This window comes from Haliotis cracherodii, unplaced genomic scaffold, assembly GCF_022045235.1.
Source record: "Haliotis cracherodii isolate W230 unplaced genomic scaffold, xgHalCrac1.p SCAF_6, whole genome shotgun sequence".
NCBI classification, from domain to species: Eukaryota; Metazoa; Mollusca; class Gastropoda; order Lepetellida; family Haliotidae; genus Haliotis; species Haliotis cracherodii.
In genome coordinates this window covers 28,547,798-28,561,306 of record NW_027266319.1, presented here as the reverse complement: position 1 = coordinate 28,561,306, position 13,509 = coordinate 28,547,798, and the positions used below count along the sequence as shown (strand labels likewise).

At 38.4% G+C, this 13,509-nt stretch overlaps 1 pseudogene; it reads left to right on the top strand.

Moving 5' to 3' along the window:
• Positions 1 to 8,370: 8,370 nt before the first annotated feature.
• On the top strand, positions 8,371 to 12,615 carry LOC139445007 (carbohydrate sulfotransferase 14-like; annotated as a pseudogene).
• Positions 12,616 to 13,509: the final 894 nt, after the last annotated feature.

Here is a 13,509-nt window from a genome sequence, read left to right as displayed (position 1 = left end):
GAAGGTATGGACACCCTCACACGAAGACTATATCGTGCACTTTAAGATTAGAAGCAAATATGGCAGACTGGATTATCTCGAAGTTGTTATTTGCCACATTACAATTTTGAGAAGCGCATGTATGTTTAACACTGTACGTCACGGACGCTGTAGCGGCTCAAACATCTGTTACAACATTCAGCGAATGAAGCAGCCGTTGCCCGTTTTAAAGTAAGAGACGTTCAATAGTTTGCACACTCTCATTGGGAAATCTATCGCAAAGCATCTGAATAGGTAATTATTGTACTTTTACTATTTCTTGTTATTGTTATTGTAATCGATAATGGATTCAGCTTTGGCAGAACTGTCCATGATTATTGAAGAGGTTTGGTAGCTATTAATATGACATGCACCTGGGTGCATTATTGCCTGAAATATGGCTGATGTGAAAACATGCATTATTTTCTTGATCATATCCTTGTGTATACAACCCATGAAGTTCCGGGGTAGAATAGGTCTTCAGCAACCCATGCTTGCCTTAAAAGGTGACTATGATTGTCGTAAGAGGCGACTAACGGGATCGGGTGGTCAGGCTCGATGACTTGGTTGATGCTTGTCATCTTATCCCAGTTGCGTGGATCGATGCTCATGATGTCCATCACTGGATTTTCTGGTCCAGACTAGATTATTTACAGACCGCCGTCATATAGCTGGAATATTTCTGAGTGCGGCGTTAAACAACAAATAAACAAACAAACAAACCTTGTGTATAGAATTGCCTGATATTATCATCATTTTGTACATTTCATGTCGGCAATAGTTTGTAAGTTTGTTATATGTCTTTTCAGCGAGTGTTTGATTAATTGTAATTCTGAAAACTCTGCTAATCATTCCTTCACTGCTGCATTGCCACGTCTATCTTACAGCCTACATCTAGCCTACACCTTATATCGCCTACACCTCATCTAGCCTACACCTTATATCGCCTACACCTCATCTAGCCTACACCTTATATTACCTACACCTCATCTGGCCTACACCTTATATCACCTACACCTCATCTAGCCTACACCTTATATCACCTACACCTCATCTAGCCTACACCTTATATCACGTACACCTCATCTAGCCTACACCTTATATCGCCTACACCTCATCTAGCCTACACCTTATATCGCCTACACCTCATCTAGCCTACACCTTATATTACCTACACCTCATCTAGCCTACACCTTATATCACCTACACCTCATCTAGCCTACACCTTATATCGCCTACACCTCATCTAGCCTACACCTTATATCGCCTACACCTCATCTAGCCTACACCTTATATTACCTACACCTCATCTGGCCTACACCTTATATCACCTACACCTCATCTAGCCTACACCTTATATCGCCTACACCTCATCTAGCCTACACCTTATATCACCTACACCTCATCTAGCCTACACCTTATATCACCTACACCTCATCTAGCCTACACCTTATATCGCCTACACCTCATCTAGCCTACACCTTATATTACCTACACCTCATCTAGCCTACACCTTATATCACCTACACCTCATCTGGCCTACACCTTATATCGCCTACACCTCATCTGGCCTACACCTTATATCGCCTACACCTCATATGGCCTTCACTAAATGCAAATGGTTACTGTCACACCCCTGTTGTGTAGAATGGTACTGTCCATTAACCCATTAATGATTTCATTCATTGATATGAATTAATGACTTGAGTACATTGGCCTTTCAACTAATCCGATGTTTTTATAGTGGTATCTGATCCTTGAGTTTGTTTTGACTGTTTATACAGGATTACTGTTATAATCCACTTTGATCATTTAACAGGTCTACTCATCTCAAAAGTTTTGTAAGTGTGTATACATTACCTTACCTGATATAATCCAATCTGAGCATTTTAACAGGTCTACTCATCTCCAAATTTCTGTAAGTATATATATATATATACATATACATATACATATACATATACATATATGTATATATATATCTTAGTAAGTGTTTTATATATACCTTAGTAAGTGTCTTATATATACCTTAGTAAGTGTTTTATATATACCTTAGTAAGTGTTTTATATATACCTTAGTAAGTGTTTTATATATACCTTAGTAAGAGTTTTATATATACCTTAGTAAGTGTTTTATATATACCTTAGTAAGTGTTATATATATACCTTAGTAAGTGTTTTATATATACCTTAGTAAGTGTTTTATATATACCTTAGTAAGTGTTTTTGTTTCTCTTTAGTTTGATCAACGAAATAGCTTTCGCAATGTTAACAGGATCACCTCATCTCCAATTTAGGAGTAGGTATATATGTTAGTTTTTAAGTTTCTTGGACATTTCATCAAATTACAGTAATTGTGCTAGTAATGATGTAGTGCTAATGTTATAAAACATAAAGATGATGGATATAAACGTTCAATGCTGTGATAATACATGTGTATTTATGATATATGATGTTGTGAAAACATTTGAGTTGTGAAGATAAACGTACAGTGCTGTGATAATACATGTGTATTTATGATATATGATGTTGTGAAAACATTTGAGTTGTGAAGATAAACGTACAGTGCTATGATAATACATGTGTATTTATGATATTTGATGTTGTGAAAACATTTGAGTTGTGAAGATAAACGTACAGTGCTGTGATAATACATGTGTATTTATGATATATGATGTTGTGAAAACATTTGAGTTGTGAAGATAAACGTACAGTGCTATGATAATACATGTGTATTTATGATATTTGATGTTATGAAAACATTTGAGTTGTGAAGATGATCTCATATACAAAATGAAATTACAGTATCAAAAGTCATTTACATTCTTTGATCTTGTTGGAAGAGTTCATTTTACTTAAGGGATAAGGGTACAAGTGTGATGCGCACTCATCCATAAATTTGTTTGGATAGTAGTGTAGGCGATATGAGGTGTAGGCCCGATGAGGACAGGCCGTCTTACATTATACATGTAAGCCAAGCGTAAAAGCCCTTCTCTGGAATAAATAATTACCTTAGATACTGTCGTCCCGATACACACGCACATCATATGCAAGGATCGACACGGGTTATGCCATGTCTATATTGTTCACAGATTTTGCAACAGTCATAAACATGGCTTCAGATGAACGACAGATGGAGCTAGGGTCATACGAGGAGGCAGTTGTGATAATAATGGTCACATGGTGTAACAATAGTGATTGGTTGCTTGAAAAAATAAGTCCTGGGTAATTTCTGCTTGTAATATCTGAACTTCATTGTCCCTCAGAGGAGACATATTTTTCGACACCAAACTATTGATTGCGCAAAAAGATAGCAGTCTCTGTACAAGCTGTGCGAGAAGATAATTTCAATTTTCCAATCGTGGATTTCCCTTTCGTGTCGACCCGTGAAGATCCGGGGTAGAATAGGTCTTCAGCATTTTGCCGTAAAATGCGACTATGCTTGTCGTATATGAAAAAAGGCGACTTTTAGGGATCGGGTGGTCAGGCTCGCTGACTTGGTCTGGTCAAGACTCGATTATTTACAGACCGCCGTCATATAGCTGGAATATGGCTGAGTGCTGCGTTAAACAACAAACAAACAAACAAACCAACTATAAGATAGTTATTCATAAACACATGCTCATGATATAGTCGGAACTGTACAATCGCTTCTGCTATATGCAGAGATTTCTATTTGACATGGAAAGGGTTTTGTCGCTTTATTTGATACCTCAAAAGAGAGGCCCTCACTATGTAAGGCTTTGACACTTTATCAGAAGCCCTCACACAGGTAAGCCAATGATATGATTGCAACATCCTCTTTATCCTGAACTGTCAATTTTATACTTATGGTCAGCATCTTCGTGAGGCAGGGGCGTTAACTGACTATAAAAAGTCCAGTTTCCACCCTTGCCGAACTAGGCTCGAATTGGGGACTTATATTTGGGCTGGATAACTAGTTAATGCATATGGTCCAATCAAAATCGCATTACAAAATCGACATCCGGTCATCGTGTCGCGCGGTGTATAAAAATCGGCAATATTTAGTGCAGCCCGGGAAACATTAACTGTATCGGGGTTACCTTCTGCTCATGAAGCCTGTACACTATATTTGTCGCTATATGGCTGAAATAATGCCAATGCGACGTTAAAGTTTAACTCACTCACTGTACACTATATCCCTTTACGCCCCGGTTTCGTTTTTAAGACCACACTTAAACATTTTTGTTTTGTTTATCAATCCTTAGACTTGATGGTATGACTTCTTTCAGTGGCATTTAGAAGTTGGAGTGATGAAGTAAGACGATTTCTCTGGATTGCACTAATTGTAATAAAGAAGTTGTTCATCCATAGAACTCGTCTTACTTCATCACTCCAACTTCTAAATGCCACTGAAAGAAGTTATACGCCGTCTACATGGAGACGTGGCAATCTCAGCCATCAATAAACTCAGCAGCACTAATTGTAATAAAGAAGTTGTTCATCCATAGAACTCGTCTTACTTGATGGTATGAATTGAAAACCCCATAGCTTGGGCAGTTCGTAATTCGCGCTAGCTAAACTAAGAAATGGTTTTCCCTCTACCTCTCTAAAGTGTAAAGAGCTTTCCTCATACAGACTCCATATCGTGTACCATGGATATGGCTATGCAAGTCTCATGTAATATGCATCATTGGAGCAGTGTTGACAAAACAAACGCAGCGTCACTTCGATGCACATCTAGAATGTTCTCAATATGATTTCTTTTGTGTGGATTAGATATTTTGTGAAGACTTCGTTATTATCATTATATTATTCTCATATTTGTATAGTCCGTTTTAGAATTCCATCATTGGACTTAGAACAAATCCAAACTTACTGTTTTCGTTCGAATTTTTCTCCAGTAGAATTGTCGATAGGAAATTCATCAATCCTTGTGACCGAAATACTTCAAACCACAGGTAGGTCGATCGGTCGATCGATATTTCAATAGCAACACTCTGACAAATCCTACCCTTTTTTAACGGGCAAAAATCATTTTTCTAGCGCATTTCCCACAGTACTTTAATGACATTGCTCCTTTCCAGAGTAATGTTTTTCTTTCTTTCTTTCAAGCGCTTGTTTACAAGCAAAGAGGTGCTACTGGAAAATTTGAAGATTTAAAAAAATTCAATTCATCATTTTATGAATTATTTGACAGGCATTACTTAGCAGTTGACGGATGACAAAGTACACACAGTTTATGGATAACAACTTCTTTAATACTGTAGAGAAAAACGTTTCGGTATAGATCCTTATACCGTTGTCAAGCAAGACTGAATGAGTACTTACTTACTTATATTGGAGATTTTACGTGCGCTTTCCGACTGCAGCGTATTTCGCACACGGGCCCGGCCAAGCCATTTAATGTGTTTCCGAAAAGGGGAAAAAGTTGTTTGGCAATCCAGTAGGGGTGTTTTAGTGGTTGCTTATATAGAATTTTGGAAATTTTGAAATTTTGAAAAAATGCCAAGAGGGTTTGGGGGGCGAACTAAGGTAGCTGAGTATGGAAGTTTGTTAGTTTGATTATGTGGTTTAGTTTTGGTAGTTTATTGGGGTTTTAAATGCGATTTATTAGTCCTGTTTTGATTAAGTATACGCCTAAGGCTTTGACATTTTCTATTTTATTTTGTGGGTTTAGGATTGCTTCTAGAGTAAGTGCCTTATTTAGATTTCGGGTGGTTTGTAGTGTAGTTCGGTGTGTTAGGTAGAGGGTGCAGTGTATGAGTGCGTGTTCTGGGGTTTCTTGTTTGCAATGTGGGCAGGTTCCTGTTGCGTGTTTTCTTATTATTTTGAGGTGGTTATTTAGAATGGTATGTCCCGTTTGGAGTTTAGTAATTACTCTCTCGATTTTTTGGGACGAATGTAGAATTTTTGGTTTGGTTAGGGTTTTTTTTAGAACCTTTTGATTTGGCTATTTGAGTTTTGATAAAGGTTATGCCATTTTTTGGTGTTTTTTTGTTTGTTGACACTTTTAATTTCTGATTTGAAGATGGGTAAGTTTAAGCTTATTTCTGGGATTTTAAGGGATAGTTTAGCTGCTTTATCGGCGTTTTCATTGGACGGGAACGGGGATCCAAATGAATACTATTTGTTTGCCTGCCTTAGTTAAATCGTTTGAGCATTTTAGTATTTGATTTATTAGTTCAGGGCAGTTTTTGGTGTTTTTATTTTGGAGGGCTTGTAGTCCACTGAGCGTGTCGGTGAGTATTAGTTTGTTTTTTTGTTTTTTAGATTGTTGATTATGAAGGGCCGAGGCCATGCCCATTAGTTCGGCCGTTACTGAATGAGGAACATGGTACAGAATATATATAGAAGGTAGAGGATTAACAGTAGAGGAGAAAACGTATCCCGTTTAATTGGCTTCATGTCTCCTTGGCTTCCACCTATGTGTTCTCTGTCTATCATGTTGTGACAGTATTATCCTTCAGTTGTCAACACCTACTCTGTTTTCCCACTCATGTATGCAATTGTTGTTACTGTTAATCCCCCACCTACCATATACCTAAGTTACCAATGTCTGGGTTTAACCATGGGGACATTTAACCTTCCACAGCGAGCTGTCACGATATTACTGAAATACTGTTCAAGGTGGCGATATAAACCAAACTCACTCGCTGGTTTGACTTATAATTTAACAGGTTAAAAATAATCAGGCGATAAGTGATTTTGGTTGGACTGATGCTGATAAGAATATAACATAATATTTGGGTCCGAGTTTACATGCTAATGAATAGTGTTGGTTTGGATTGTTTGTTGTGTAACGCCGCTCTCAGCAATATTCCAGGTATGTGACGGCGGTCTGTAAATAATAGATCTACGCAATTGGGATACGATGACATGCATGAACCAAGCCTGACCACCCGATCCCGTTAGACGCCTCTTACGACAAGCATAGTCGGCAAGCATGGGTTGCTGAAGACCTATTCTATCCCGGATCTTCACGGGTCGAAAAGTGTTGACTAATGTCAACTATTACAGATTTGAAAACAACAACAAACATTTTGTTTATAGATGTGATCTGACTTATGTTTTGGTTTTGTTTTGTTTGTTGTTTAACGCCGCACCCAGCAATATTCCAGCTATATGACGGCGGTCTGTAAATAATCGAGCCTGGACCAGACAATTCAGTGATTAATATCATGATTTCTTTGTTTGTTTGTTGTTTAATCTCGTTAGTCGTTATGTAAAGTGACATATTTTTATGGTAACCGTTATATTCTAGTTTTAATATAAATCTGTTTCACTGTCTTTGTTGTCAGTTTTTTTATGATCTGAATTTTTTTTTGGTTAGTTTAATTGTTGTTTAAGGCCGCACACAGCAATATTCCAGCTATATGACAACATTCTGTAAATAATCGAGTCTGGACAAGACAATCCAGTGATTGACATCATGAGCATCGATCCACGCAATTGGAAGACGATGACATGTATCAACCAAGTCAGCGAATCTGCATGGCAAGCAGTTTTCACATTTATTACGGACTTACATATATCTTCAACTGTTTTAAAGATATCGGTATTTTATTTAAAGATATCTTAAATTCATTTCTGATATCGATAATACAATTACTGACATCTTAAAATGTTACGATGATATCAACAAACTAGTTTGTGATATCTCTAAATGTATTTAAGATATCATTAAACATTTACCATCGTACTAAATATATTAGAAATAACTTCAAGATATCTGAAAGTCAATTCAGGATATCTTGAAATAAGTTATACATATCCACAAATGCATTACAGATATCATTAATTCGTTTTATATATCTTTAATTCAATTAGAGATATCTTTAATTCAATTCAAGATATCATTAATTCTGACCGTTACTGATACGAGTATCAAACATCAAATTAAAGATATCATTGATAATTTTGATAATATCTTTATATCTATAATTGATATCAGTTAGCTAATTTAAGTAACATTATTAAAGTAACGTCTTTAATAATGGCAACAATTGAAGATATCAATAATTTATTATTGATATCTGTATTTAGTTTCAAGATACCAGGAATTGAATTACTGACATAACAAAACATGACATTTTGATATCTTTAAATCATATTTTGATATCAATAATCGAATTTAAGATATCAGCAATTCTTTTCAAGATATCAATAATACGCTTCACCATATCCTTAATTCATTTCATATCTTAAATTTGATTGCAGATATCTGCAATTATCTAAATTTAAGATATCTTCAATTCCATTCACGATATCTTCAATTCAATTCAATTATATCTTTAAAACCATTAGAACTTAGAACATCTATTTGACAATTTATGCTGTTATGTTATCCAGCTTAAGCGGACGTGATCTATATTTGGTGGGAGTTAGTGCATGTGTTGCAACACACACGGAGTGTTTGCAGTCCAATCTAAAACAACACAACAATACAGTCATGAGAGCGAAACAGTAAGTATTCAGTTTGTTTGTTTGTTGTTTTACGCCACACTCAGTGATGTTTTATATAGCTGGGCTGTAATGGTTAGGGTGTACAACTCGTTATCTTATAGATTCTAATGTCGTTATTTTCAGTTTCAGGTTACTTTTTCGGTTGACTGCCGTATCAACCATCGTCTGGGTAATATTGGTTATTTTTCATGGTGAGAAATACACTTTAAGTACATATCTTTACATTTGTTTATGGATCCGTGAAGATTCCGGGTCAGAATTAGTCTTCAGCAACCCATGCTTGTCGTAAGAGGCGACTAACGGGATCGGGTGGTCAGGCTCACTGACTTGGTTGATGCATGTTATCGTATCCCAATGTGTGTGGATCGTTGCTCATGATATCAAAACCATTGAAGATCCTTCACCTTGATTCAAACACTGGCCCCGTGAAGATTCCGGGGTTGAATAGGTCTTCAGCAACCCATGCTTGCCGTAAAAGGCGACTATGCTTGTCGTGGGAGGCGACTAACGGGATCGGGTGGTCAGGCTCGCTGGCTTGGTTGATGCATGTCATCGATCCCAATTGCGTGGATCGATGCTCATGATATCAATAACTGGATTGTCTGGTCCAGTCTCGATTCTTTACAGACCGCCGTCATATAGCTGGAATATTGCAACAGGTCGTTGGTCTTGTCCACCCGATCAATTTGATCACCTCATAGGGATCCATGTTTTTACCCGGAATCCCAGCCGGAAGTTACATGAATGTTTGGGGATTAATAAGTAAAAACTCGGGCGAGCGATAGTGTATTATATTGAGAGTTGTTTGTTTCTTGTTTAACGCCGCTCTCAGCAATATTCCAGCTATATGAAGATGGTAGGTAGAAAATCGAATCCAGTGATTGACATCATGAGCTTCAATCCATGCAAATGGAATGCGATTACATGCAGTGTGCCTGACCACCCGGTCCCGCCTCGTTGCCTCTTACGACAAGCATGGGTTGCTTATGATCAATTCTTACCCGGGACTTCACGAGGAGTTTTAGGACTGCGACATGAAACAACACTCACTCAATCCCATAGAAATTCTATTTTTAGTTGACATGGCCTGAAAGGCAAGGTGAGTATATGTCGTTGCAAATTTTGTCGTCTTCACCGAAAGTGTTTGAGTGATTCAGCTGATCTTCTGTGTGTACATGTTTGTTGGAGGCATCAAAATTGCACTTTCAATAAATATTTACTCAATTACTGACTTTATGCTTCACCATTTCGTTTTTCAGATCAACTCATATCCACTCGAACAACGTTTTCATCTGGAGGACATTTAATAGTAATATACAGGCTTATCTTTAAATAGCGATCCGTAACGCTGGAATAGGCCTTCAGAAACCCAGGCTTGCCGTAAAAGGCGACTAACGGGATCGGGTGGTCAGGCTCGCAGACTGTGTTGATGCATGTTATCGTATCCTTATTGAGTGGATCGAGGTTTATGATGTCAATCACTGGATTGTCTGGTCCAGACTCGATTATTTACAGACCGCCGTCATATAGCTGGAATATTTCTGCGAGCGGCGTTAAATAACAAACGAACAAGTTAAATTGTTAAAATCGATACAGTTCGATAATATCGAATAATATTAATGCAAACATATATTGATAACACTGTTTAAAGTGACGTGCGAATCCATTTTGACTTCATATAAAGACATTATAATAGTTAATGCAGAAACTACAATCAAGTGATCTTGGAAATTGCTGTCATGTTAGGCATGTGATGATGTTGAATAAATCCCATATATTTTGCAATGTGGGAAGGTATGAACTAAAATAAAAAAGTACTGTCGGAAATGCTAGAAAAAAGCTTTTTGCCCGTTCAAACAACAAAGCGCGTTTCACAGGCTGCTGCTATTGAAACATCGCGTAACTATCGATCGACCTACCTGTGCCTTAAAGTATTTCAGTCCAAAGGAATGGTGCTTGTCGTAAAAGGCGACTATGCTCGTCGTAAGAGGCGACTAACGGGATCGGCTGGTCAGGTTCGCTGACTTGGTTGATGCATGTCATCGATCCCAATTGCGTGGATCGATGCTCATGATATTAATCACTGGTCCAGACTCGATTATTTACAGACCGCGACCATTTCGCTGGAATATTGCTGAGTGCGGCGTTAAACAACAAACAAACAAACAAAGGAATGGCTACTTGACCACAATTCAAAGTTAACGAAAACAGTTCAGATTTATTTAAGTCCCATCATGGAAGTCTGAAGCAGACTACTGAAATATGCGCATGCGACTCCGTTACAATATAAATAATGTAGTTTCATAAAACCTCTAATTTAAAAACACATTCAGTTTGAGTTGAAATCAACAAGATGCTGCTGCATCTTTTTTGTCAACAATGACTCCATGGCACATGTTGCATTGCACATGCATAGCCATAGACCCATGAAGATTCCGGGATAGAATAGGTCTTCAGCAACCCATACTTGCCGTAAAAGGCGACTATGCTTGTCGTAAAAGGCGACAAACGGGATCGGGTGGTCAGGCTCGCTGACTTGGTTGATACATGTCATCGATCCCAAATGCGTGGATCGATGCTCATGATATTAATAAATGGATTGTCTTGTCCAGACTTGATTATTTACAGACCGCCGTCATTTCGCTGGAATATTGCTGAGTGCGGCGTTAAACAACCAACCAACCAAACCAACCGTGATCTGGGTCTTATTGAAGAATGTAGGCTAGATTTCGAGGCGAAGAAGAACAAAGGTGATTATCGTAAGGAAATGCATAGTGGGGGTTCATAACGTCCGGGATCCCGATACTGTCGCGCAAACCATGAGGCGTCTGAAGGCGACCATGCAGAAATGTCGACCTCAGAATATCTTAAACGAAAGTTCAACCCATGGAGAAAATTCGCTTGTATAATAAACCAGTCAAGTACAAGACGTCTTGGCGGCACAGCACGGTCACCTTGTCTTGCATACACCGGCCTGACATTGTGAGCTTAACCCTATTTATCTCATCTGGGTTAACTGTAAAGGGTTCGTGGCAAGACATGACAAACCATTCAAACTCACACATGTCAAAGGGTTGATCACCTTTTTAGGCCACTCATATTGTCCGTTAGGATAGGCGCTAGACTAGGTAGATTTACGTTATTTTGATATATGATATTTACATAGCCCTATGATTGGTATTTATTTAATGAAGCCAGAAAAGCATTTCCGACAGTATTTATTTCAATAGTATATTGATATTATGATATTATTACCGTAGATTAAACAATACAAAATATGAATTAATTTAAACGGCTTCAAACACATACATACACTCTCTCGCATGTTCAAATTATTTGCCTTAGGGTGGAAGCTGGCAAGACTCGATTGAGAAAATGTGTAAGGAAATGGGGTTGACATCGGATCGAGCCACAAATGCGTACAAGAGGATCATTGTGAATCATCGGTATAACGTTCTCTACTGCGAATCCCCGAAGGTCGCTACTACGAGTTGGAAGCGTGTATTCCTCATGCTCTCTGGCAAACTGAATGCATCCACGGCACTGAAGTTGAGTCAATATGACGTTCAGCACGGGTATAAAAAATATCTCACCTATTTATCAGATCTTCAACCCGAGGAAATAGATACAGTGATGAAGACCTATTACAAGTTCGTCTTTGTGCGGGAACCATTTGAGAGACTCATATCAGCTTATAGGGATAAGCTCAGTGTCGCGGCAAGTGACGAGATCTTTTCAGCCTTTGGTAGAAGCATAGTCAGGAAGTATAGGAAAATAGCCCATGACCAAGGTCGTAAGAAAGATCCTCATCCGTCATTCTTCGAATTTCTGCAATATATAGTGGAAACTAAGGAAGAGGACTTAAATGAGCATTGGCATCTGCAGGAGGATCTGTGTCAGGTGTGTCATATTAAATACGACTTGATAGGAAAATATGAGGAGTTAGAGACAGCCGCTAAAATTATACTGGAACACATTGGTGCACCTTCCGATGTCCACCTCCCAGTGTCCTATCCCCACGAGAAAACATCCAGCCTCCTCAGACACCATTACCAAGACATCCCGCCATCCTTTCTAGAGGGTGTATGGCGGAAATACTACCCCGACCTTCAGCTGTTCAACTACACAGTGCCAAGTGCCATCAGAAATCTTATCACCGTGTGGAATTAAAAGTTGCATTAAATCACGTGTGTATTTATGTTTTATTGTTTTCTCTACCTACTATTACATGTCTTTTTCTCCAGCTGGGTGGGTGTTTTGATGTGATAATCGGATCTATTTTCTTTGTAAGCGACAGACAAAAATTACATTTCGGTCATTGCTTCAAGATGTATAAACGTGTCTTTCGGCATTATACGTGTGCTCTTTGGTCTACAAATGGTAACGTTCATAAGATGTGCAATTAGCTAAGTTAAAAAGTTAATGATAATTATTGATTTAGCGCAAGGTCATAATCTGTATAGCACTATGTGTTATAAGATCAGTTTACCCTGCGGTGCTGGTGCTTGAAATAGCCAGGAAATTACGGTCTTCTAAGGTTCTAAGGTTCTTCTAAACAGGACGTTGAACACTTGCATGGATCACTATCCTGTATGTCTGTTGGCAAACCGCCCCAAAGAAAGTATCCGGCATTTGTAAATGATCGTCCCCATAAGATTCCATGCCCGAATTTCAATCCCCAAAATTACCCGTGAAGATCCATAGTAGAATACTTGCCGTAAAAGGCGACTATGCTTGTCGTAAGAGGTGACTAACAGGATCGGGTGGTCAGACTCGCTGACTTGGTTCATACATGTCATCGTATCCTAATTGTGTGGGTCGATGCTCATAACATCAGTCACTTGATTGTCTGGTTAAGACTTGATTATTTACAGACCGCCGCTGGATTTATTGCTGAGTGCGGCGTTAAACAAATAAACAAACAAACAATCAAAAGAATGGTCATGTGTATTGCATGTTGGTTCATATCCATTGTAACCACCAGATAAGGCCCGTGAAGATCCGGGGTAGAATAGGTCTTCAGCAAATCATGGTTGCAGTAAAAAGCGACTAACGGGATCGGGT